Consider the following 24336-nt stretch of genomic DNA (forward strand, 5'->3'; position numbering starts at 1 on the left):
TTATCCGTCCACCACCCACTTTCCCAGGGATTATAACAGTCACCGATTGACCATCGAACCATCGTGTATTGGGGACGTGGAAGGAATCCGACGCGGTCACAGGGAGAAGGCGTGAAACACACGGGCAGCACCCGAGGTCAGGATCGAACCCGCTCACCAGAACTAGGAGACAGCAGCACTACTTGTGTCACTGCGCTGCCCTATTAATACACGCATCACACGGATCAAATCTACACAAGATCAGGAAATCGAAACTTAAAAGCCTCACCAGAACTCCAGAAATCTTCTGTTTCTGTTGCTGCTCCATTCGCTGGATCTTTGATTTCTTTTTTGTGAGAGACCGGATGGAAGATTTCGTCTGATCCTGGGATTGTGATTGAAAATCAGAGAATAAAAGTGTTAGATTATAAAGATGGAATTAAACAATAATGCGATCAAAATCGGTTTGCTTTTACCTTGAAGGTTTCAACAGCTTCTTTAACCGGCATGAAGTTGTGAGACTTGTGTTCCCGCCCAGCTGCACAAATCACACAGATCAGCTTCTTGTCAGTTTCACAAAACAGCTTCAGATCTTCCTGATGTTCCTCGCACTGAAGTTTACTTTCCTTCTCTGTCCGATTCAGGCTCAGTGTTCGAGCTTTCTCAGACAGTCTCGCCAAGGCCCGATTCACCCTGAGGGTGCGGTCTGCAAATTCCTCTCTACATTCCGGGCAGGAGTTTCTCCCCTCCCTGTCCCAACTCTGTGTGATACAGGAGCGGCAGAAGTTGTGCCCGCAGTCCAGTATAACCGGATCGGTGAAGAAATCCAGGCAGATGGGACAAACTGCCTCCTCGGTTAAACCCTCGACCTGCTCTTTCGCAGCCATTTTAATGCTCCACTTCCTGGTTCAAAACGCATTCCCATTCGCTGAAACTGCTGACGCCCTGCAGCAATTAATTGGAGCGCCGGAGGCTGAAGTGCATGGGATCAAGAGGTGAATGGATAGGGTGAATGCACAGTCTTTTACCCGGAGTAGTGGAGTCGAGAACTAGAGGACACAGGTTTGTGGTGAGAGGTGCAAGATTTAATCGGAACTTGAGGAACAATATTTTCACACAGAAGGTCGTGGGGAAATGGAACAAGCTGCCAGAGGAGGTCAGTGAGGCTGGACAACAACATGTGGGCGGGGTTTAGGACCCGGGGGAGCCCGGAGCTGTGGAACGATCAATGAAAGGGGCGGGGCACGGCTGAGGGTAGGCGGAGCTCAGCCCCGTCAATCACATCCCTGACCAGAAAGCCGATGTCATTTGTAATCAGCTTCGGGTAAATTTCATTCCTTTAAACTAAAGTTTTTCCAGTTAAATGGGTGATTGGAACGTGAGTCTGACCATAAAATGCCAACAAAAAAACAGAAAGCGTTGTCGGCATTCAGCAGGTCGGGCAGTGTACAGTATCTGGAAAGGGAAGGGTTAATATTTCTGAGGTAATATGGAGCAGCAGATTGAACCACTGCCTCACGGGGCCAGAGACCCGGGTTCGATCCTGACCATGTTCACTGTTCGGAACGTGCACATTCTCCCTGTGACCGCGTGGATTTCCTCCGGGTGCTTCGGTTTTCTCCCACATTCAAAGGACATGCGGGTTTGTAGGGTAATTGGCCCTCTGTAAATTGCCCCAAGTATGTTGAACGGGAAGGTGGGATAACAGAGACCAAGTGATCGATGGTCCATGTGGACTCGGTGGGCCGAAGGGCCTACTTCCATGCTGTATCTCTAAAGTAAAGTAAGCTCCACTCTGGTCAGAAAATCAACCTTGCACTGCCGCTCAACAGAGAAAACAAGTCGTCATCAATACTGCACAGGAACAGGCCCTTCAACACACAATATCTAGCTTATGGAAGGACCATTCAGGAGCCTGATAACAGAGGGGAGGAGGCTGTTCCTGAGACTGGTAGTACGCGCTTTCAAGATTCTGTACCTTCTGCCCGACAAGAACAGTGAGAAGAAGGAATGACCGGGGTGGGACAAGTATTTGATTATGTTGGCTGCTTTTCCATGATGAGGGGTGATCTTAGAAGAGATGTAAAAAAATCATGAGAGGAACAGATCGGGTAGCCGCACAGAGCCTCTTGCCCAGAGGAGATGAATCAAGTACCAGAGGACATAGGTTTAAGGTAAGGTTGGAAAGGTTTAATAGGAACCTGAAGGGTAACTTTGTTCACACAAGGGGTGGTGGGTGTATGGAATGAGCTGCTGGAGGAGGTAGAGACAGTGGGATGTGAGAGAGATGGGAGACAGCAAGGACTACCGGAAGTTGGAGAAGTCAATGTTCATACCGCTGGGGTGCAAACTACACCTCGTGAAATACGAGGTGCTGGTCCTCCAATTGCGGTGGGACTCACTCTGGCCATGGAGGAGGCGAGGTCTGTATTTTACCGGTTTGCATGCAATAATTCCACTGTCACAAGGTACACGTGACAATAGAGCATAATTGAATCATTGAATTCAAGTTTACACATGAGATTATTAAATAAAAATCGAGCGTATAAGAAGGTACTGCAGATAGACACAAAAAGCTGGAGTAACTCAGCGGGACAAGCATCATCTCTGGAGAGATGGAATGAGTGACGTTTCGGGACTAGACCCCTTCTTCATTGCAGTGTCTGGTATTGAAGTGATGTTATTGTGCAGAGTCTGAGACCAAGCGTAGGCTTGGCGATAGTTTCGTCTCTGACTGTCTCCTCCTTTTTCCTTTTTCCTTTATACCCCCCTCCCTTTCCCCCATTCCCTCCCACCAGTCTGAAGAATTGTTTCGGCCTGAAATGTTGCCCATTTGATTATGTTGGCTGCTTTCCATGACCGACCAATCACGCGTCAGTGGGCGGGTCGGTGATGTCAGAGAGAACAAAGGATTTTGTGAATGGAGCTTTAACTGGAGCGCGCTCATGAGTGACGGCAGGTTAACGAGGCAGTGTTTACGAGGCCTGTCCCACCAGTATGCGACTGACTCCATGCGGCAGCATAGATCCCATAGCGGAGCTATAGGATCTTTGGTGAATGTTATTTGTTTAAGAAGGAACTGCAGATGCTGCAAAATCGAAGGTGCACAAAAATGCTGGAGAAACTGAGCGGGTGCAGCAGTATCTATGCAGCGAAGGAAATGGGCAACGTTTCAGGCCGAAACCCTTCTTCAGACTGGTGGGGGACGGGGAGAATAAAGGAAAAAGGAGGAGGAGACAGCCAGAGGGCTGAAGGAGAGGTAGGAAGGGGAGGAGACAGCAAGGGCTAACAAAATTGGGAGAATTCAATGTGCAAGTCTGCAATTTATCCCATCAGATAAAGCATAAAAAGAAGTTTAATTTGTCACCTAATTCACTTTCATATCTTCAGTATTAAAAAAAATCATAGAAACATAGAAAATAGGTGCAGGAGTAGGCCATTCGGCCCTTCGAGCCTGCACCACCATTCGATATGATCATGGCTGATCATCCAACTCAGTATCCCATCCTTGCCTTCTCTCCATACCCCCTGATCCCTTTAGCCACAAGGGCCAGATCTTAAATATAGCCAATGAACTGGCCTCAACTACCTTCTATGGCAGAGAATTCTACAGATTCACCACTCTGCGTAAAAAATGATTTTCTCATCTCGGTCCTAAAAGACTTCCCTCTTATCCTTAAACTGTGTCCACTAGTTCTGGACTTCCCCAACATCGAGAATAATCTTCCTGCATCTAGCCTGTCCAACCCCTTAAGAATTTTGTAAGTTTCTGTAAGAATATGTGGCCATTTTCATACTCGGAAATTAGCATCTTGTTCCCTATTGCTTTTCCATTGACTTAACACAAAAGCTGTGATTGAGGACAGTCAAATGGCCATAACTTTCTTAAAAATTAAGAGAACTAAAATAAATTTTCAGTTATTATAGATTGAAGCATTCTGAAACAAATATGAAACAATCTTACTTAGATGACTTGAAATTAAAGCATATAATTAGTTAGTTACCTAATTGTAGCTAATTACAAAATTCAATTACCAGGTTTAAACATCTATCAATTTCTTAAGAATAGATTAACATTTTTAGTTATGGAGGGTGCGGTCTTTGCGGAAGGCAGACATGTGGGGAGATGGGAAGATGGGGCCAGTGGTGGGGTCATGTTGGAGGTGGTGAAACTGACGGAGTTGTAGACTGTCACGCTGGTGAGTGCCCTGCCAGCCCTCTGCTGTTTTTCAGTCCTCCGAGCGCTGCGGTCCTCGCTCTGGTCCACGACGCCGGCAGCCTAGCTTGGGCCCGGTGCCCGATGGGGAGGCTTGTGCTCCATGACCGGTAGCTGCTGCCTCTACCCCCTCACCCTCCCTCTCTACCCCCTCCCCGAGGCAGAGAAAGCGAGAGAGAGGTGGGGGGGAAGAGGGGGGGGGGGGGGTGGAGGAAGTGGGGAGAGAGGGGGTGGGGGGGGGGGGGGGTGGATGCCTTGTGCCTATCAAACCCTCAACTCCCCCCAGTTAGGCAATTAATGGACTATTTGGGGAATCTGGTAGGACCAAGGCAATGGGTGATTTTGTATTTCCAAAGCTGTAATTGGCCATCTAAACCTGGTTTTAACTGGTATCTTTAATATCTAGGCTAGCCTAGATTGGCCCAAGGATCCATTTAGGGTGTCTGGTAGACCCAAGGCAGCAGATAATTGTTCATTTATAGGTCATAGGTCAGCAGATAGGGTCATTTTATATCCCCCACCCATGGTGTGATAGATCATTTAAACTTGGTTTTAGCCTAAGGGTTTCGGCCCAAAACGTTGCCTATCTCCTTCGCTCCATAGATGCTGCTGCACCCGCTGCGTTTCTCCAGCATTTTTGTGTACCTTCGATTTTCCAGCTTCTGCATTTCCATCTTAAAAACTTCTTAACCACTTACAATATTGTAGGTTTGTAGATTAATACAACATACACTTAATGCCCTGATGTTGAATTTGGATAATACGCATCACCAGTCACATTCACAAGAACTGAATAGAAAGATTGTGTTTATTTGAATAATGTGCTTGGTGCTTCTAATACTGCAATTGAAATAAACCCAAATCGCTTTGCACTGTATAGCATGTTTTTAAACTCCTTTTGTGTGTTCCTGTCTACAAATTGACTCCTGCATTTCAGTTGCCATTCGTGGCTGCTCTTCAAAGAGACTTATGCCCCTGTCCCACTTAGGAAACCTGAACGGAAACCTCTGGAGACTTTGCACCCCACCCAAGGTTTCCGTGCGGTTCCTGGAGGTTTTTGTCAGTCTCCCTACCTGTAACCTCCGGCAACCACCTGCAACCTCCGGGAACCGCACGGAAACCTTGGGTGGGGCGCAAAGTCTCCAGAGGTTTCCGTTCAGGTTTCCTAAGTGGGACAGGGGCATTACGCATGTAAAGCACTGTGGGGTCTCCTAAAAGAGACGCGAGGATATTTTGTAAATGTAAGCGTGTTGTTGTTGTACTCACTCGATCTTGTGGGGAATATTGCATTTCTGATGCATGAAAAGGGGTCGAGGTTAGACGAGGTAGCCGATGGCGTCCGCGGGCTTGGAATGGACTTTGTTCACTCTTGTTTTCTCTGACAGAGATAGAGACAGCGAGAAAGTGAAGGGAAAGGGCTCGAGCAGAGGAACGTGGGAGCTGGTTGGAAACTGGCAGTGAGGGAGCTTTTCCCATTGAGAGTAGGGAAGATTCAAACAAGAGGACATGACTTGAGAATTAAGGGACAGAAGTTTAGGGGTAACATGAGGGGGAACTTCTTCACTCAGAGAGTGGTAGCTGTGTGGAATGACTTTCCAGTGGAAATGGTGCAGGCAGGTTCGATTTTATCATTTAAACATAAATTGGATAGGTATATGGATGGGAAAGGAATGGAGGGTTATGGTCTGAGTGCAGGTAGATGAAAATAAGTGTTCGGCACGGACTTGAAGGGCCGAGATGGCCTGTTTTCCGTGCTGTAATTATATGGTTATATGGAGATAAAGCGTTAAGGCGGTGAACGAGAGCAAGAAGCAACACCGATACAGACATGATGTACCTGGGAGAGAGGTGAGGGAGGGGTCTGGCGGCGACTGAAACAAGGAATGTTCTACATATTCTACAGAGAGACAGGCAGAGCCTGAGTACAACAGGCTCCCACCTGGAACCAGGAATTCGGTTTGAACCCATTCTTCCAAAGATCCTTCCCGAAGAACACAAATCTGTTGTGCGGAGAGCAAATGCTGCAAACGTCTGATGAACTTCTGAACAAGTGGGAAGGGCGATTGTTTCAATCTTTATATTTTCACAAAAGTGTTTCTGTTCCTTTGACGGATGCAGTTAACGCGTTGAAATGAACGGATCGACAGACAGCTCTGATTTCAGTTGCTGTTTATTTCACTCTTCCCACATTTACATTCCCCCTGGTTTTATTTCCGCGCTCACTGGGGTTTCACGACGCGGAATTTGGGGATTAAATGGGAGCCGTTCAGCACCGACCTGTTGTCCACCGGGTTTCTGCCCTACAGCCCCTGAGCCCTGCTCCTGATGCTGAGCAGCACCGGACCAGATTCTCAGCCACTTTTCATCCCAAGGCCTGAAGAAAGGATAAAGTTTCTCCGTGAATTTATTCCCAGCGAAGGTGTGGAGATGGTACTTGGTGTCCACGTCGTAAAATGAAACTATCCCGGACTCGTAACTGAGATAAACTCCCACCCTCCCGGGGATGGGACGGGCGGGGAGAGGGGATGGAGGGGAGGTGAATGCATCAAACACCTCATCCCACCGCCATATCCTCCAGACTCCATTCTCGGGGGTCAGTGTGACCGGCCCCTTCCTCTCCACAGACTCTGCGGCGACTCCCAGACTCCAGCCCCGACTCCCCGCCACCTCCACCTCCCAGTAATGTCTCCCCGATGTGAATCCCTCCGATCCCAGCACACACGCCCCGGCTGTAAACCTCTTCCCGGTGTCAGGGAGACTCCTCCGGGTCTCGGTCCGTCTCACCCTCTTCCGATCCTCAGACACCTCAAGCCACTGATGCGCTGTTTCCACATCCAGGGTGACGGAGACTGGGGGGAGAAGCAGAGAATCAGAGAGTCCCCTGGGGTCGGTGGGGGAGAGTCAGGCACAGGCGGGCGGACAACTGACACCTTGCTCAGGGGTTTCACCCACAACCACATTGGATGGACAACAGACATCTTTCCATGAGCTTTTAACCGGGCTGTAGAGGGGAAATTCCGCAGATTATCGGGAACAGGAGGGGGCACGGTGCGTGGATGGGGAAAACAAACGTGGAAAGTGAGGATGAACAAGAAACTGCGGGTGGAGATTGTGAAATAAGGCGGGTTTTCAAATATCTTGGCAGTAGATGGCGAGGGAGAGGCAGATTGGAAGATGAGGAGACGGAGGTGTGTGGTAATTAAAGAGGAAGTAGAGATGTGGGGTGGAGTAGCCGTGATCATACTGAACGGGAGTGGACTGGACAGGCGGGGCAATCTGCTACTCTTTACTTGCTTTCTTTAGTGGAGGGTAGATTTGATGTGTCTGTACAACCAAGAACACTCTGATTTCATTGTGAAGCAATATATGAACTTCACTGAGGGACTTGACAATGTTTCACATGTAAGGCTGGTCCATAAAAGGAAGTCAGGTTGGATCCAAGACGAGTTGGTAAAATGGTAAAAAGTAGGTGTGATCTTTCTGCCTGGAGATCTGTGACTGGTGGTGTGCATTAGAGATCGGTGCTGCAACCATTGCTGTTCATTTTATGTTTTCATGGCTTGGATGTGAATGTAGGAGGTGTGACTACTAAGTTTGTGGAGAATGGGTAATGTTGGGGATAGCAAGGTAGTCTGTCAAAGTCTGCAGCAGGATGTAAGCTAGATCATCGAAACCTTATTGTCATGCAGGGAGATCAATACTGGAGGACGCAGTTTCCTTCACACAAAGAGTTGTTAATACCTGGAATATTTTGCCATTGGAGGTGGTGAAATCAGATGTAACCACTATATTTAAGAGGCATTGCGATTTGGCAAACGAGGTGTAGAATAAGGTACACAATAATGCTGGAGAAACTCAGCGGGTGCAGCAGCATCTATGGAGCGAAGGAAAAAGGCAACGTTTCGGGCCGAAACCCTTCTTCAGACTAATATGGTTCTAATGTGGGCAAATGGGATTTGTGTGGCTGGGGAAAAGGGTGGACATGGAGGCGATGGGCCCAATGGCCTGATTCTGTAATGTACAACCATGGCTCTCTGGCTCCAAGAGCACTGAATGACTGATTATGCACAGCCACCGGGTGTGCAGTGAATTCTAAATTGCCTAGTCTCAGCATGCAGTAATGTCTCCTTGTCTCTGTCCTAAATGGTGCAGCTCACATTCAGAGGGTTTCCGCTGGCTTCAGACCCCCTCAGACAGGGGAAACATCCTCCCTGCATCCAGCCCACTGAGCCGTGTTAGGACTTTGTGTTTCACTGAATTCTCCTCTAATACACCTGAACCCTCGAGTACACAGGCCTAGTCTACGCAATTTCACCCAGCACAGCAAACATATTCTCCCAGGAACAAGGATCTGTTCAAATGCAAACAATCTTTGCTTTGTCTTTGTGATACTTCCCCCAGTCCATTAATACCATTAATCTTCACATATAAGTATTGCATAAAGATGTCTTAAAAAAGATCAATGGAAAAGGTATCAGTTTTACCTCGTTTGATGATATCAGACGTTTCGCTCAATGCTGTGTTGTAGAAAAGGGTGCGATCATACTTTTCAATGGGCAACGCGCTATCTACCACCAACATTGGTTTGGTTTCATCAATAACCCTGCAAATATTTAACAGCTGGTTAGAAACTGAGCATTAGATGGTTTTTTTTTAGCTGTACTATAAAAACATACATTGTTTCAGTCAAAAGCATGTCCTACCTCCTCTTGCGACCAGCTTCCTCCTGAAATAAATAAAACACAAATCTCAATAGACTGAGATGGATCGTCATGATGCCGACGGCGGGTATTTCACTAGATTGCTACAAAATACCCTCTGAGAATTCCCAACTCTTTGTCGCTGTCACACAGACAGAAAGTGGATATTGTCGTAGAGACATCGAACACGGGGGAAAGCATTAGGAATGTCAATGAAAATAACTACGAGTATGCAACTTACGAGTAAGACCGGGCAGGTCGTGGGATTTTATCTGGAGAAGGGAGGACAAAATGGAGATACAAGGGAAAGAGAGTAAAAGAAAAGATAAGACACCAGAATTAACGGGGCAGAACGCCCAGGAAGGGATAGGGGAGTAAGGCCAAGTGAAATGGGAATCAATGTGAAAGGTGCGGGGAGTAATGGATTAAAAGTATTATATATGACAAGGACGCTGCTGACAACCTTCTACCGTTGCACCACAGAGAGCATATTAACGTATGGCATCTCTGTGTGGTATCTCAGCTGCACGGAGGCGGAGAGGAGCGTCTTCCACAGAGTGCAGAAGATTATTGGGACACCGCTACCAGCCTTGGAGGGCATCTACCACACACGGTGCCTCAGGAAGGCCGTCAGCATCCATAAAGACTCCTCACACCCTTGTAATGGACTGTTCGAACTACTTCCCTCCGGCAGACGTTACAAGGCCTTCTACGCCCGAACCTCCAGACTCAGGAACAGCTTCATTCCCAGAGCTATAGCGACTCTGAACCGGCCCTGCTGAGTGCCCCCCATCCCCCCTGGACTGTCTCCCTCGGATGGTCACGTCACACAGACACATCTGCACTTTAGTCTGTTTGAACTGTTTTGACTATTTTCTATTCTTTTACAAACCATGTTCTCGGGATATCTAAATCTAAATGTTATTAGTTATTTAAGTTATGACATTGCATGGAAGCTGCAAACCAAATCTAGTTGTGCTTATGTGCAATGACAATAAAAGATATTATTATTATTATTATTATTATGAATGCACGAAGTATAAGAAATCAAGTGGATGAGCTTGAGGCTCAGTTAGAAATTGACAAGTATGATGTTGTGGGAATTACAGAGACATAGCTGCAAGAGGATCAGGGCTGGGAACTGAATATTCAAGGGTATACGTCCTATCGAAAAGACAGACAGGTGGGCAGAGGGGAGGGGTAGCTCTGTTGGCGAGGAATGAAATTCAGTCCCCAGCAAGGAGTGATATAGAATCAGGAGATGTATAGTCAGTATGGATAGAACTGAGGAATTGTAAAGGTAAAAAGACCCTAATGGGACTTATCTACAGTCACCCACATAGTAGCCTGGATATAGGGTGCAAGATGAATCAACAGTTAAAATTGGTCGCAAAATGTCGCAAAGGTAATGCTACGGTGAGTCAAGAACAAAACAAAATAGAGCAGTAAGACAGAGATGCAAAGGGGAGGGGTACATGGGACTAAGGGTATGCAGAGGTGAAGAAATGGGTCTTGAGGCGGGACTGGAAGATGGTGAGGGACTCAGAAGTTCGGATCAATTGTGGGAGGGAGTTCCAGAGCCTGGGAGCTGCCCTGGAGAAGGCTCTGTCTCCAAAAGTGCAGAGGTTGGATTTCAGAATGGAGAGGAGACCGGCTGAAATGGATCTGAGGGACCGTGAGGGTTGGTAGGGGGAGAGGAGGTCAGTGAGATAAGGGGGGGCCAAGTGGTTGAGGGCTTTGTAGGTGAGGACCAGGATTTTGTAGATGATCCTGTGGGAAATGGGAAGCCAGTGAAGTTGTTTGAGGACTGGGGTGATGTGATGCCAGGATTTGGTGTGGGTGATGAGTCGGGCGGCTGCGTTCTGGACCAGTTGGAGTCGGTTGATGTTGCTGGAATTAATGCCAAAGAGAAGAGAGTTACAGCAGTCCAGTCGGGAGGAGATGAAGGCATGGATGAGTCTATCAGCAGCGGGGGGTGTGAGAGAGGGTCTGATTTTGGCAATGTTGCGGAGGTGATAAAATGACGTTTTGACAACATGGCGGATGTGAGGCTCAAGGGAGAGGGTTGAGTCAAAGATCACGCCAAGGTTGCGGGCCTGAGGAGATGGGGAGACAGTGGTGCCGTCAATAGTGAGAGTGGGGTTGTTAATTTTTGTAAGTGTTGATTTGGAGCCAATGAGGAGAAATTCTGTTTTGTTACTGTTTAATTTAAGGAATGTCTTTCCTCAGATTAGGAGACCAAAACTGTACGCAATACTCCAGGTGTGGTCTCACCAAAACCCTGTACAACTGCAGTAGAACCTCCCTGCTCTTATACTCAAATCCTTTTGCTATGAATGCTAACATACCATTTGCTTTCTTCACTGCCTGCTGCACCTGCATTCCTACTTTCAATGACCGGTGTACCATGACACCCAGGTCTCGTTGCATCTCCCCTTTTCCTAATCAGCCACCATTCAGATAATAGTCTACTTTCCTGTTTTTGCCACCAAAGTGGATAACCTCACATTTATCCACATTATACTGCATCTGCCATGCCTTTGCCCACTCACCCAACCTATCCAAGTCACCTTGCAGCCTCCTAGCATCCTCCTCACAGCTAACACTGCCCCCCAGCTTCGTGTCATCCGCAAACTTGGAGATGTTGCATTCAATTCCCTCATCCAGATCATTAATATATATTGTAAATAGCTGGGGTCCCTGCACTGAGCCTTGCGGTACACCACTAGTCACTGCCTGCCATTGTGAAAAGGACCCGTTTACTCCTACTCTTTGCTTCCTGTCTGCCAGCCAGTTCTCTATCCACATCAATACTGAACCTCCAATACCATGTGCTTTAAGTTTGTATGCTAATCTCTTATGTGGGACCTTGTCGAAAGCCTTCTGAAAGTCCAGATATAACACATCCACTGGTTCTCCCTTATCCACTCCACTAGTTACATCCTCGAAAAATTCTATAAGATTCGTCAGACATGATTTACCTTTCATAAATCCATGCTGACTTTGTCCAATGAACTCACCACTTTCCAAATGTGCTGCTATCCCATCTTTAATAACTGACTCCAGAATTTTCCCCACCACCGATGTTAGACTAACTGGTCTGTAATTCCCCGTTTTCTCTCTCCCTCCCTTTTTAAAAAGTGGGGTTACATTAGCTTCCCTCCAGTCCTCAGGAAGTACTCCAGAATCTAAAGAGTTTTGAAAAATTATCACTAATGCATCCACTATTTCTGCGGCTATTTCCTTAAGTACTCTGGGATGCAACTTATCCGGCCTTTAATCCATTCAATTTACCTAACACCACTTCCCGGCTAACCTGGATTTCACTCAGTTCCTCCATCTCATTTAACCCCGGTCCCTTGCTATTTCCGGCAGATTATTTATGTGTTCCTTGGTGAAGACAGAACCAAAGTAATTATTCAATTGGTCTGCCATGTCCTTGGTCCCCATGATCAATTCGCCTCTTTCTGACTGCAAGGGACCTGCATTTGTTTTAACTAATCTTTTCCTCTTGACATATCTATAAAATCTTTTGCAGTCAGTTTTTATGTTACCTGCCAGTTTTCTTTCATAATCTATTTTCCCTTTCCTAATTAAGCCTTTTGTCCTCCTCTGCTGGACTCTGAATTTCTCCCAGTCCTCTGGTAGGCTGCTTGTTCTGGCTAATTTGTAGGCTTCCTCTTTTGTTTTGATACTATCCCTGATTTCCCTTGTTATCCACGGATGCACTACCTTCCCTGATTTATTCTTTTGCCAAACTGGGATGAACACTTGTTGTAGTTTAAATGCCTTCCATTGCATATCCACCGCCAACCCTTTAAGAATCATTGGCCAGTCTATCTTGGCCAATTCACGTCTCATACCCTCAAAGTCACCTTTCTTTAAGTTCAGGACCCTTGTTTCTGAATTAACAATGTCACTATCCATCCTAATGAAGAACTCAACCATATTATGGTCACTCTTGCCCAACATGCAGGTAGATTGGGAAAATCAGGTTGGTGCTGGACCCCACGAAAGGGAGTTGTGGAGTACCTTCGTCATGGATTCCTAAAGCATCTTGTACTGGAGCCTGCTAGGGAGAAGGCAATTCTGGATTTAGTGTTGTGTAATGAACCGGATTTGATAAGGGAACTCGAGGTAAAGGAGCCATTAGGAGATAATGACCATAATATGATAAATTTTAATCTACAATTTGAGAGTGAGAAGGGAATATCGGAAGTGTCAGTATTACAGTTGAACAAAGGGGACCATGGAGCCATGAGGAAGGAGCTGGCCAAAGTTGACTGGCAAGATACCCCAGCAGGGATGACAGTGGAACAACAATGGCAGGTATTTCTGGGAATAATACAGAAGGTGCAGGATCAGTTCATTCCAAAGAGGAAGAAAGATTCCAAGGGGAGTAAGGGGCGACCATGGCTGACAAGGGAAGACCAGGACAGTATAAAAATAAAAGAGAAGTATAACGTAACAAAGATGAGCGGGAAGCCTGAGTGAGGATTGGGAAACTTTTAAAGGGCAACAAAAGATAACTGAAAAGGTAATACAGGGGGGGGGGGGGGGAGAGATAAGGTACAAAGGTAAGCTAGCCAAGAATGCAGACTGTAACAGGTGAATTTATTATAGGGAACAAGGAAATGGCAGACGGGTTGAACAGGTACTTTGGATCTGTTTTCAAGTTCAAGTTCAAGTGAGTTTATTGTCATGTGTCCCTGTATAAGACAATGAAATTCTTGCTTTGCTTAAGCACACAGAACACAGTAGGCATTTACTACAAAACAGATAAGTATGTCCATACACCATAATGTAAATATATACACACATGAATAAATAAACTGATAAAGTGCAAATAACAGAAAGTGGTTACTAATAATCAGAGTTTTGTCCGAGCCAGGTTTAATAGCCTAATGGCTGTGGGGAAGTAGCTATTCCTGAACCTGGTTGTTGCAGTCTTCAGGCTCCTGTACCTTCTACCTGAAGGAAGACACATACAATCTCCCTGATATACTAATGGCCAGAGGACCTAGGGTGACAGAGGAACTGAAGGAAATTCACATTGGGCAGGAAATGGTGTTGGGTAGACTGATGGGACTGAAGGCTGATAAATCACCAGGGCCTGGTGGTCTGCAGCCCAGGGTACTTAAGGAAGTGGCTCTAGAAATCATGGATGCATTGGTGACCATTTCCCAATGTTCTATACATTCAGGATCAGTTTCTGTGGATTGGCGGGTCGCGAATGTTACCCCATATTTTAAGAAAGACGGGAGAGAGAAATCAGGGAATTATAGACAAGTTAGCCTGACATCAGTGGTGGGGAAGTTGCTGGAGTCAATTATAACAGGTGAAATAGCGGCACATTTGGATAGCAGTAACAGGATCGGTCCGATTCAGCATGGATTTTCCAAGGGGAATTCATGCTTGACTAATCTGGAATTTTATGAGGGTGTAACTAGGAAAATGGACAAGGGAGAGTCAGTAGATGTAGTCTACCTGGACTTTCATAAGCATTTGATAAGGTCCCACATAGGAGATTAGTGGGAAAAATTACAGCACATCATATTGGGGGTAGGGTACTGACATGGATAGAGAAGTGGTTGGCAGACAGGAAACAAAGAGGCGGGATTAACGGGTCCCTTTCAGAATGGCAGACAGTGACTAATGGGGTACCGCAAAGCTCGGTGCTGGGACTGCAGCTATTTACAATATACATTGATGATTAAGATGAAGGGATTCAAAGTAACATGAGCAAATTTGCAGATGACGCAAAGCTGGGTGACAGTGTGAACTGTGAGGAGGATGCCATGAGGATGCAGAGGGACGTGGACAGGTTGGGTTACTGGGCAGATGCATGGCAGATGCAGTTTAATGTGGATAAATGTGAGGTTATCCACCTTGGCGACAAGAACAGGAAGGCAGATTGTCTGAATGGTAACATTGGGGAAAGATGAAGTACAAACAGATCTGGGGGTCCTTGTTCATCAGTCACTGAAAGTAAGCACACAGATTCAGCAGGCAGTGAAGTAAGCTAATGGCATGTTGGGCTTCAAAACTAGAGGAGTTGAGTACAGGAGCAAAGAGGTCATTCTGCAGTTGTACTAGACTGAAGTGAGACCAAACCTGGAGTATTGTGTGCAGTTTTGGTCTCCACATTTGAGGAAGGACATTCTTGCTATTGAGGGAGTGCAGCTTAGGTTCACAAGGTTAATTCCCGGGATGGCGGGACTGTCATATATTGATAGAATGGAGCATCTGGGCTTGTATAGTCTGGAATTTAGGATGGAAGGGGATCTTATTGAAACATATAGGATTATTAAGGAATTTGACACGCTAGAGGCAGGAAACACGTTCCTGATGTTCGGGGAATCCAGAACCAGGGGCCACAGTTCAAGAATAAGGCATAGGCCATTTAGAGATAAGGAAAAACTTTTTCACCCAGAGTTGTGAATCTGTGGAATGATCTACCTCAGAAGGCAGTGGAGGCTAATTCTCTGGATGCTTTCAAGAGGGTTTGATAGAGCTATTAATGATAGCGGAGTCAGGGGATATGGGGAGAAGGCAGGAACGGGGTACTGATTGTGGATGATCAGACATGATCATATTGAATGGCTCAAAGGGCCTACTCCTGCACCATTTGTCTATTATTGTAACATGTCAGAGATAATGGGATGGAACATTTTAAGATCAGCGGCAGATTTAAATATTTAAAAAACCTGAAATGTATGATGGCCTTTAATAAATTCTACAAGAATAGCAGTCAAAAGAATGCGGAACTCACAGGGTGGCCTGAAGACAATATTGCAGATAAATATAAGTTGAAGTGGGATAAATACATGAGGTTTCCTGGAATTTGGGTCATTATTGTCGGATGTGGTGAGTAGATGGAACATTGACCCAGTACTGAATTACTGGTAAATGCAGCATTTATTTCAGAAATTTAACCCACCACTTTGTGACTGTGCACTTTCACTTCGCCAAACTGTAGTGTAACCCCTCACCTTCAGAAATATCACACCGTCCTTGTGGTCTATCTGTCCCTGTAATTTTGATAGGTCCTCCTGAATGGAATTTAAATTCTCTTGAATCTCTTGAAGATTTTTCTCCATTGTTTTTACAAACTTCGCCTCTTCTTCTCGGACATCTCCGAGTAACCGCTGCTCTTTCTCAGTGAGAATCTGGTGCAGTTCAGCAAACTGGGATGTGATCAGTGACTGAAGGTTGTGTGACTCTTCCTGTCAGATGAAAGATGCAAATCAATATAAACCACGTCAAAGCAAACTGGCAAAGTCTATAGCAATATTGGGAAAATCAAGACACATTCTGGACCACAAATCATTACATACTTTGTATAAAACACTCATATTGACATATCTGAGTTACTGTGTGGAGATATGGGGTAACACCTACAAAACCAACCTACAGCCGTTATGCATATTACAAAAAACAGCAATAAGAATTATCAATAACGTTGGATATCTTGAACATACCAATTTATTATTCTTAAAGTCACATACACTGAAGTTCAACGATCTGGTTAAATTTAAGACTGCGCAAATCATGTACAAAGCAAGAAATAATTTACTTGCAAGAAATATACAAAAACTGTTTATGGAAAGACAGGGTGGGTATAATTTGAGAGGGGAACATAATTTTTAAAAACTCTTAAACAGAACAACTTTTAAAAGTATGTGCATAGCAATCTGTGGTGTGAATTTGTGGAATGGTCTGGAACAGGAAATAAAACTTAGCACAAGCATAATTCAGTTTAAAAAGATGTACAGACACACTTGTTTAAAGGGATATTGGGATGAGGATACGTGTGGGATATTTGTTATACTGATTGTATTGGGAAGGGTGATTATAGAGTGATGGGTTGTATATATGACTAAGATACTGTATAGTATATGCGGGATTTTCCTTTTTTTCTTTTTTGTATGGCTTTGTAAATATTTGATTAGTGTTCAAATGTAACTAATTTGGTGTACATATAGTGGCTGGTGTACATATGGTGTGCATATAGCTGCTAAATTTGTATAAGATAATTATAAGCAGTTGAATAAGGGGTGGGAATTAATAAGCTTTGGCTTCTTCCTGCTCCTTTTCGGATACATATGATTTCATTTATTTATAGATATTGTTTATGACACTTTATAAATATTTTTGTTTTGTTTTTTTGTATGCTGTTTCACATTTGCTTCTTATTCTTTTATTCTGTTCGAAATAAATAATAAAATTAAATAAAAAATATATATATAATGTGTCACTCTGCCGTGTTTCCTCATGACATGGAATGTGACAATCGGCTAATCAATGTCGAGTTCTGGAGTGCAGAAATATGCCATTCGGCCCAACATGTCCATGCTGGGCACTGTACGTATCTACACTAATCCCATTTACATGTATTTAATCCATAGCTTTCATTACCTTGGCAATTTAAGTACTCGTCTTGATAATTATGAAATATTATGTGAAAGTAACGCACAATCAAATAATTCCCATTTCCCCAGTATAATTCCCTGCAGCCTATTCCATTTCATGTGTCCATTAACCCTCAGTGGACAGAACCAGGTCATCAGAAGTAGCAGACACCAGCACCACTTAGAATGACAGACCTCATAGAGTCATACAGCAAGATGGATTAGTAGGACTGGGGGTTAAAATCTCTAAGATTTTCACTACAATTGACATTCTTGGGTATGACCACCAAGAGAATTTGCTAACAATCAGACACATCTTCAGTTGTGGACCTCAACGTCACTGGGTGTTTCGGCCTTTTATCACAAGACACCCTCAGTCGAGGCAGGCCCATCGCAGGGTGATCAGACCTGGGTGTGTGTCTTATTGCTAGCCTCTAGATGGTCACGTGGCAGCCCAGACAGCATCTATCCTCTTCAGCCACAGCCAGTGACTGCTCCGTTCGGCGGCATTGGCAAGTTCTTTTCTTGCCCTCCTTTGTGCCTGCCCTCTGACTCATACTTCCCTCAGGAGCCTTGCGGTGGAACTGGCTACAAAGCCCCTGCACCCCACCTCCACTGGACACACCCTTACACTCCAACCTCTCTCCTCTGCCTCTGCTGCAAGGTTTGAATAGCTAAGCTTTTTCCTTTCATAAGCCTCGTCCACAGCCTCCTCCCATGGGACCGTCAGCTCAATGATGAAAAAGTGTTAGATACCGACCAACACGCCCCAAATGCACTAGTTCCACTTGTCCGCATTTGGCCAAGACAGTTCTAAAACGGTGCTCTGCACAAATTTGTTTGAATATCTTTGAAATGTTGTTACGGTACCCGAGTATGCTACCTCATCTGGCAGCTCGTTCCATGTACCCTAGTATTTCCACAGTTGTCATTCACGTTCATTTTAAATCTTTTCCCTCTCAGCTAAAACCAAAATGCCCCACATTCTCGATCCCTATAAAAAGGGTACAAGATTGACCATCCAACATATCATTTCATTTCATATTATACACCTGCCACAGACTGCTGTGGTCCAGGGAGTAAAGTCCTTGGCTGCTCAACCTCTACCAAGAGTTCTGGCTCTCAACTACTGAGTTCTATAGAGGTTCTTGGTTCTTGGTTTCTTGGTCCTCCAAAATATTCCAAATGAAATTTAAACTGGAGGTGGTACCTCATGGTGGTACCCCATCTCCCCCCTTCCCCACACCTCTCTCCCCCTCCCCTCCCCCACCACTCTCTCCCCCTCTCCATTTCCCTCTCCTCACCCATCTCCGACTCCTCCTCCCATCCCTCTCTCCCAAATTATTGCACACATCACTGCATCAAATCCACACAAAAACATTAAATCGATAGTACAGAGCCTCACATGAACTCCATAAATGCTCTCTTTCTGTTCCTGCTCCATTTTCTGGATCTCTGATTCCTTTTCTGTGAGAGATTCAAAAGAAGATTTCACCTGTCCCTGGGGTTGGGTTTCAGATCAGAGAATAAAAATGTCAGACAATGAAGAAAACATTAGACAATGATGTGATCAAAAGTGATTTGGTTTTACCTTGTAGAATTCAATAGCTTCTTCCATCAGCATTAAGCTGTGAGACCTGTGCTGCTGCCCAGTCGCACAAATCAAACAGATCAGTTTCTTGTCAGTTTTACAAAACAGTTTCAGTTCTTCCTGATGTTTCTCGCACTGAAGTTTACTTTTCTTCGCTTTGAGATTCAGGGTCAGTGTTCGAGCTTTCTCAGACAGTCTAACCAAGGCCCGATTCACCCTGAGGGTGCGGTTTGCAGATTCCTCTCTACATTCCGGGCAGGAGTTTCTCCCCTCCCTGTCCCAACTCTGTGTGATGCAGTAGCGGCAGAAGTTGTGCCCGCAGTCCAGCGCCACCGGATCGGTGAAGAAATCTTTGCAGATGGGACAAACTACCTCCTCGGTCCAACTCCCGGCCGGGCGTTTCGCAGCCATTTTATTAACTCCCGCACTTTCTTTGCTTTCTGGTTTAAAATGTTTTCACTCCACGTGTAGTTGCAGAACCCCTGCAGTACCGCGAGTGTCCACTGCGCTCGCTGCCGTCCCGGGCAGTGAATGTAACTTGTTTAAGAAGGAACTGCAGATGCTGGAAAATCGAAGGTGGACAAAAATCCTGGAGAAACTCAGCGGGTGCAGCAGCATCTATGCAGCGAAGGAAATAGGCAACGTTTCAGGCGGGAACCCTTCTTCAGACTGATGGGGGGCGGGGAGAAGAAAGGAAAAAGGAGGAGGAGGAGATAGGAAAGGGAGGAGACAGCAAGGGTTAACAATATTGTGAGAATTCAATGTTTATACCACCAGGATGCAGACTCCCCAAGCGGAATATGAGGTGCTGTTCCTCCAATTTCCGATGTTGCTCACTCTGGCCATGGAGGATGCCCAGGACACAGCAAAGATCTTATAGGATCTTTGGGACACAGGGCCGCTATAGGATCTTTGGGACACAGGGCCGCTATAGGGAGGTTTCACGGCAGTCGGGTCACGACCCATGACCCGTACTGTTGCTACGCTACTCCAAATGGATTACACGCGATGAACTGCAGGTAGGCGCTTACCATTGTTTCCAGCGTAGCGGGCCCGTTAAAACCCGCTGAAATTGTCAATTTTTGCGCTGTAAATAGCGAAGAGTGAGGAGGATTGCGAGATTGCGGTGGGGATGGAGGAATGTAGCCGGCTATTCAGATATGGAGACAGATCGGAGGAAGAAGATATTGAGGTGAGTGGTAATTTGAGGTTGTTAAAGAGGAGGTAGAGGTGTGGGGTGGAGCCACCATGATCATAATGAATGAGGGACGACATGAGGGGCCAGATGACCTGCCCCTGTTTCTTTCAATGGAGGGTGAGAGAGAGGGAGGGGTGGCTTGGACCATGGAAGGAAGCAGAGGTTGAATGATCAGGTGTCAGACAGAATGGGTGGAGACTTGTGGTTGTAGGGTCGCTGAAAGGGGATTCACGGGTGGATTTGATGGGTGTGCACAACCAAGAACACACTGATCTCATTGTGAACCAATATATGAACTTCACTGAGGGACTTGACAATGTTGCGCATGTAAGGCTGGTCCAGAAAGTGAAGGCAGGTGGGATCCAAGGCGAGCTGGTGAAATGGATCCACAATTGGCTTGGTGGTTGGGTAGAAGGTAGCGGTAGAAGGATGAGTTTTCTGCTTGGAGGTCTGTGACTGGTGGAATGCAGCAGAGATCGGTGCTGCAACCTTTGCTGTTTATGTGATATGTTCATGGCTTGGATGTGAAAGCATGAGGTGTGATTAGTAAGTCTGTGGAGGACTCAAAAATTGTGGATAGCGGGGAAGGTTGTCAAAATCTGCAGCAGGATATCGGGTAGATTATCAAAATTGTATTCGCATGCAGTGATATCAGATCAAGAGACAGCAGGTTTATCTTCAGAGCAAGGAATTTTAAAGTGGATCTGAGTTGGAAGTTTTCTTTACACTGAGAGTGGGTGATATCTGGAACATGCTACAGAGGAGGTGGTGGAGTGAGATATAATCACTATCTTTGAGGCACTATATGTGAGGTGCAGAAGAATAGCGATGTAATGTGGGAAAAATCAATTAGTACAGCTGGGGAAAAGGTGGACATGGACGTGATGGGCCAAAGGGCCTGATTCTGTAATGTACAACCATGGCTCTCAGCTCCAAGAGCACTGAATGACTGGGTCTCCACAGCTACCAGTGCAGGGAATTCCAAATGTATCCCAGTCTCTGCGTGCAGTAATGTCTCCTTATCTCTGTCCTACATGGTGCAGCCCACATTCTGAGAGGGTGCCCATTCTCCAGACCCCCCAGACAGTGGAAACATCCTCCCTGCATCCAGTCCACTGAACCCTGTAAGAACTTTGTGTTTCACTGAGATCTCCTCCAATACACCCGAACTCTCGAGTACACAGTACATGCAGATGGAACTAAAATTGGTGACATTGTGGAGAGTGAAGAAGGTTATCTGAGAGTAAATGGGATCCCTGTGAACTGGGCCAGTGGGCTCAGGAACGGCAGGTGGGATTTATTCATGTGGAGGTGAGGTGATGCACTTTGCTGAGACAAACCAGGGCAGGACATACACAGTAAACGGGGAACTTTATAGAACTGAGAGATCGCGGGCTGCAGGTACACAGTGTCATGGAAGATGCAACAGGGACAGGCAGGGTGGTGAAGAATGTGTTTGTCACTCATGCTTTCATAGGTCAGGATATTAATTACAGCATTTGATAAAATAAGGTTGTTAGAAAATTAGAGAGGGTGCAAAAGGATTTACAATCATTTCATCGGGCGCTTTTATAGACGTGTATAAGATTTATATAATGTGCACAGATCAGGTGAATAGCCACAGTATTTTGCCCAAGGCAGGAGAGTCTAAACCTCTGACTCTATGATGCTTCCCAGCTGATGAGTTTAGTGGTAGATCAAATCTCCAATTTCCCTTCAGTCCACAATAGAATTAATCTTTGCATCTAGGTATTGCTTAAAGATGTATAGGAATGAACTGCAGATGCTGGTTTAAACTCAAGATAGACTCAAAGAGCTGGAGGAACTCAACGGGACAGTCAGCATCTCTGGAGAGAAGGAATGGGTAACGTTTCAATTTGAGACCCTTCTTCAGACTGGTTAGGGATAAGGGAAACAAGAGATATAGGCGATGATGTAAAGAGTTAAAGAACAATGAATGGAAGATATGTAAAAAATAACAATGATATAGGAGACAGGCCATTGTTAGTTGTTTGTTTGGTGAAAATGAGAAACTATTGCGACTTGGGTGGGGGAGGGATAGAGAGAGAGAGGGAATGTCGGGGCTACCTGAAGTGAGAGAAATCAACATTTCATACCACTGGGCTGTAAGCTGCCCAAGCCAAATATGAGATGCTGTTCCTCCAATTTGTGTTTAACCTCACTCTGACAATGGAGGAGAGCTAGGACAGAAAGGTCTGTGTGGGAATGGGAAGGAGAATTAAAGTGTTCAGCAACCAAGAGATCATGTAGGTTCAGGCAGACTGAGCAAAGGTGTTCAGCGAAACGATCGCCCAGTCTGCGTTTGGTCTCATCAATGTATAAGAGTCCACATCTTGAACAATGGATACAGTAGATGAGGTTGGAGGAGGTGCAAGTGAACCTCTGCCTAACCTGAAAGGACTGTTGGGGTTCCTGGACAGTCAAGGGAGGAGTTATAGCGACCGGTGTTGCATCTTCTGCGGTTACATGGGAACGTACATGGGGAGAGGGTGGTTTAGGTGGGAAGGGATGAGTTAACCAAGGAGTTGTGGAGGGAGCGGTCTCTGTGGAAGGTAGAAAGGGATGGCGATGGGAAGATGTGGCTAGTGGTGGGATCCCATTGGAGGTGGCGGAAATGTTGGAGGATTAGTTGTATGCGGCGGCTGATCGGGTGAAAGGTAAGGACAAGGGGGACTCTGTCTATGTTGTGACTAGGGGGTGGGGGAGCAAGGGCAGAGCTGCAGGATACTGAGGAGACACAAGTGTGGGCCTCATCTATGATGGGAGAGGGGAATCCCCATTTGTAATAGACGTCTATCGATAGTCTATTTCCTGTGATGGAGACTGTGAGATCAAGAAAGGGGAGGGAGCTGTCGCAGATGGTCCAAGTAAATTTGATTGCAGGATGGAAATTGGTGAAGTCCATGAGTTCTGCATGGGTGCAGGAGGTAGCACCGATGCAGTCATCAGTGTAATAGAGATAGAGTTCGGGGATAGGGCCTTGGAGGATTCCAAGGAGAAGTTATTAAGAGTGAGAACCAGCTCCGGTGGGCGGAGTAGTGTTAGTAGAGGGAAATTGGATGGTTCTGCGGTCGAAGAAGAAACGGAGAGGGCTTTAAGTCCTTCCTGGATGGAGATGGAGGTGTAGAGTGACTGAACGACCATTGTAAAGATGATGGGATGGGGGCTCGGATGTGGAAGTCATTAAAGTGACAAATGGCATGGTTGTCTCTCGGACATAGGTCGGTACAGATCGGACCGGGGGGGGGGGGGGGGATAGGAGGGGGGCGGGGTACGTGGAAATCATTTCAGGGGGACAGGTGTAGGCAGAAACAATGGGTCTGCCAGGGCAGTTGTGTTTATGGATTTTGGGGAGAAGGTAAAACTTGGCTGTGCGAGGCTGGGGAATGCTAAGGTGTCAGGTGTACGGCTTAGATACCAGAAACAAGAATAATGGAAAAGGTACAAGCTTTACCTCGCTTGAAGTCATCAGATGTTTCTTTGAGTGTCGTGTTGAACGAAACAGGGCAATGAAACTTTTCAATCAGTAAGACGTTATCCACCACTGACAGTGGTTTGGCTTCATCACAAACCCTGGAAATATTGAACAGTTGGTTATAAACTAAGCAGTAGAAATGTTTTGAGTTGTTCCACAAAACACTTACAATGTTTCCATCAAGACAATGTCCTACCTTAGCGTGCGACCAGCTTCCTCCTGAAAAAAATAAAACACAAATCTCAATTGATTGAGATGAACCGTCCTCACCCCGACAGCGGGAATTTCACCAATTTTCTACAACCCTCTGAAAATTCCCATTTCCCAACTCTTATCGCCACTGTCATGCAGACAGAAAGCGGATATTGTCGCAGAGATGTAGAACGATGGGGGAAAGCACAAGGAACGTTCATGAGAATGACGTCATAACTGAGAGGATGGAACTTAATGAAAAGACTGGGCAGGTCGTGGGATTTCATCTGGAGAGGATGTCAGGATTGATGAAAGGGAATTTAATATTATTGGTGGATTTAAATAGGTGGGGATGAAATAATATCTCAAATCGAAAAGGAGACCAATAATCAAAGCTGAAATGTAACTGGTCTTCAATTATTACCGAAAGGAATGCAGTCATGAGAACATGGACCTCACTTGCACTGGAGGGACTGAAGCCAACAGCAGAGATAAATTTAAATGCAAGCGGGATAAACACATTAGGGCTCCTGGAATTTGGGTTATTGTTACC

At 45.7% G+C, this 24336-nt stretch overlaps 1 protein-coding gene across 1 annotated transcript in view; it reads right to left on the reverse strand.

Moving 5' to 3' along the window:
• Positions 1-24336, reverse strand: part of LOC116989957 — a 551502-nt gene that overhangs the window by 486441 nt on the left and 40725 nt on the right. The gene's annotated exons all lie outside the window — the stretch shown is intronic.

Source organism: Amblyraja radiata, chromosome 30 (assembly GCF_010909765.2).
Source record: "Amblyraja radiata isolate CabotCenter1 chromosome 30, sAmbRad1.1.pri, whole genome shotgun sequence".
Lineage (NCBI taxonomy): Eukaryota > Metazoa > Chordata > Chondrichthyes > Rajiformes > Rajidae > Amblyraja > Amblyraja radiata.